The sequence below is a fragment of the Sinocyclocheilus anshuiensis genome, unplaced genomic scaffold (genome assembly GCF_001515605.1).
Source record: "Sinocyclocheilus anshuiensis isolate Anshui unplaced genomic scaffold, SAMN03320099.WGS_v1.1 scaffold283, whole genome shotgun sequence".
Lineage (NCBI taxonomy): Eukaryota > Metazoa > Chordata > Actinopteri > Cypriniformes > Cyprinidae > Sinocyclocheilus > Sinocyclocheilus anshuiensis.
Genome location: NW_015549605.1, coordinates 5,684,197 through 5,687,782, shown reverse-complemented (window position 1 = coordinate 5,687,782; position 3,586 = coordinate 5,684,197). Strand labels below are relative to the sequence as shown.

At 31.8% G+C, this 3,586-nt stretch overlaps 1 protein-coding gene across 1 annotated transcript in view; it reads left to right on the top strand.

The window, feature by feature from the left end:
- zdhhc17 (zDHHC palmitoyltransferase 17) overlaps positions 1-3,586 on the top strand; it is a 27,053-nt gene that overhangs the window by 7,105 nt on the left and 16,362 nt on the right. The window lies entirely within an intron of this gene.

Below are 3,586 nucleotides of genomic sequence, written 5' to 3'. Positions count from 1 at the left end.
TGTTTTTTTTGCGGCCCCCGCCACAATATCAAAACTGACTGCCACAAATAGATTTTCCAAAAGGCTTTGACTTGCATGTAATATCTGATAAAGCAGCCTTTGTGAGTGGAGCGCTGCTTTGTGTACAGTCGTTACTGGGGAAACCTTGATCTCTACCACTCTAACAGCACCTCCTGCTGCCAGAGAATACCAAATAGCGCATTTCAAAATTAAGTTATTTTATCGGCAAATCGGTTTTGAAAATGACCGATAATCATAAAAATGCTTAATATCCGATAATCGGTCGACCCCTATTTTTAAGGATTATTTGAAATGCCACTGATTATAAATCAGCATTCTCGTTTACAGTGTTTTCCAGTTTATCATCTTTATATGTGAATCTCTGTGACTGGTGTGTCACACACACAAACAAAGGGAGCTCGGTGTGTTTGCCAGGATTCCCTTGTGTCCTGTGGGAGTTTTCGGTTTGCCCTTTGCATCTGTTTCAAGCATCTTATTTTACAGTCTTTTTACACATCTATTTTAAATATGTGTTTAAATAACTTATGGTAGTAATAATGTCTGTAGCCTAATATTATAATATTAGATATATAATAATATTTTGTTTAACGTTTTGGTTTACAATTAATATTTTATACATTTAAAAATCATAAAAATATTTGTGTAGTGGAGTGGTCCTTCAGTAGTGGTTATAAAATAAACTATGTATAAAATAATCATACATTTAAATGAAATAAAACACAAAACAAAATAAAAATTATATTAAATTAAATAATAAAATTAAATAAAAAATACAATTAAATATTTTTTTTTTTTAAATACAGGTTTTCTGAAGAAAAAAAAACAATGTTACTGGAAAGGGTTTGGTGTACAAGGTACAAGTTCAGGTCAGAATGGCTTTTAATACAATGGACAGAGACCCTCCCCACCAATCAATAGAGCTGAAGCTTCTAGACATCTGCTGGTCATCACACACACACCCTGACCTGTGAGCACATGCAGTCTGAGGGGTTTATTAGTCTAATTATAATGTTAGACAAAGTTTCTTGAACAGCTTTCTTGCTGACCATTAGTATTAAGCTGACTTTTTTTGCCATATTACTGTTAATTGATGCATAAATAGCATTTGTTATGATTAGTTAACCTCCGCATACTGCCATAGTTTTCCTAGATGGACTGAAAAAGAGTTGATTAGTAAATGTGATAATGAATGATAGTTACGTCATCATAACAGTGAAATAATAAGTAGGGCTGTGCAATTAATCGCATTTAATTTTTGCAATTAATTTTTGAGTGGTGGTTAAAAAAATATAATATAAAATAATTTATATGCCAGGATTCCCTTGTGTCCTGTGGGAGTTTTCGGTTTGCCCTTTGCATCTGTTTCAAGCATCTTATTTTACAGTCTTTTTACACATCTATTTTAAATATGTGTTTAAATAACTTATGGTAGTAATAATGTCTGTAGCCTAATATTATAATATTAGATATATAATAATATTTTGTTTAACGTTTTGGTTTACAATTAATATTTTATACATTTAAAAATCATAAAAATATTTGTGTAGTGGAGTGGTCCTTCAGTAGTGGTTATAAAATAAACTATGTATAAAATAATCATACATTTAAATGAAATAAAACACAAAACAAAATAAAAATTATATTAAATTAAATAATAAAATTAAATAAAAAATACAATTAAATATTTTTTTTTTTTAAATACAGGTTTTCTGAAGAAAAAAAAACAATGTTACTGGAAAGGGTTTGGTGTACAAGGTACAAGTTCAGGTCAGAATGGCTTTTAATACAATGGACAGAGACCCTCCCCACCAATCAATAGAGCTGAAGCTTCTAGACATCTGCTGGTCATCACACACACACCCTGACCTGTGAGCACATGCAGTCTGAGGGGTTTATTAGTCTAATTATAATGTTAGACAAAGTTTCTTGAACAGCTTTCTTGCTGACCATTAGTATTAAGCTGACTTTTTTTGCCATATTACTGTTAATTGATGCATAAATAGCATTTGTTATGATTAGTTAACCTCCGCATACTGCCATAGTTTTCCTAGATGGACTGAAAAAGAGTTGATTAGTAAATGTGATAATGAATGATAGTTACGTCATCATAACAGTGAAATAATAAGTAGGGCTGTGCAATTAATCGCATTTAATTTTTGCAATTAATTTTTGAGTGGTGGTTAAAAAAAATATAATATAAAATAATTTATATAAAATAAAAATGAAACATTATAAATAAAATAAAATATAAAAAAGATTTTCTTTAAAAAGTAATCACTAATAATCACAATTATTTTGCTCAAAAATATAACAGTTTTTAATCATGATTGTTTTGATTTGAGACATTTATTTTTTTACATTTAAGTAGCATTATTGCACTTTCATGTAAGCACAGAGAAGGAAAATGTCAATTCATAAGCAGGATTTATTTGACTTTAATGTAGTTTCCTGATTCATTATATTTATAATTTACATTAAAAAAAACTATGTCATGAAAACTGGTAAAACCTTAAGAAGTGTCTCTCTGGAGCTAAAACAGTGAAATTCATAATATATTACAAAAATTCTTACAATAAAATGATGTAGTAGAGATTCATGTTTGGATATATCGCAAATATCACAGACAATTATGCTTAAATAATCGAGACAAGCAGAAATTGTGATCATGGTTGAAATCTTTTCTTTTTTATGTAAACGTTAGGGCTGTGTATCACCAGCAAAGTCACAATACGATACGGGACTGCACTGAATTTCACCTCAGCAGAATTTAGTAAAACAGCTGTTTATTAAACACTGCATACTATATGGCCATTTCTAACTATTGGCAGAACAGGCAGTTGACCTCTGCATTATGAAAGGGCCTCCATAACTGTACCACAGTACAATAATGGCATATGCTTCATGTTTACATTGGGCACTCCCCACCAGGTACAATATTCTGATTGTTTGCATCTTGTTTTTAAGCCCATAAATAATAATGTACTCATTTAATACATTTATATTGTAATGTACGCATTCTAATATATTAAAAAATCCTATTTACTTTGCTGGTAGGTTATCATTGCACAAGTTAACACACTGTCTACGTTTAAAAAAAATAAAAATTAGAAGAGTTCTAAACCAATGTGCCGTCTTCTGTATCTAACACACACACGCTCAGTCACTCACACAGATCACGCTGCAGCTGCACTCAGACATTCAGGAGCAAACTTTTTAGCGCTGCCCCGCAATTTCTGAGAATAGAATATTGAAGTGGAGATCGCTAAACTGCAAGCTAACCAGTGTTTTCAGAAAGCAAGCGCGTTTATCCACAGTGGAGAGAGAGCACGTGCACAGGGTTGACAGGTTGACAAAGATAAGTAACACACTTAGCAAATATTTCCATATTGCGCAAGTGTGAACAGGGCCAGCTGTATCGATACTCGTATCGTCAAAATCTCTGTGATGATACATTGTCGTATCGATGTATCAAACACAGCACTAGTAAACGTTTAGTTGCATCAAAGAGCAAGAAAATCCTGTTTTCCATGATATGGCCCCTTAGAAGCCTCTTTCAGTGTGTGTG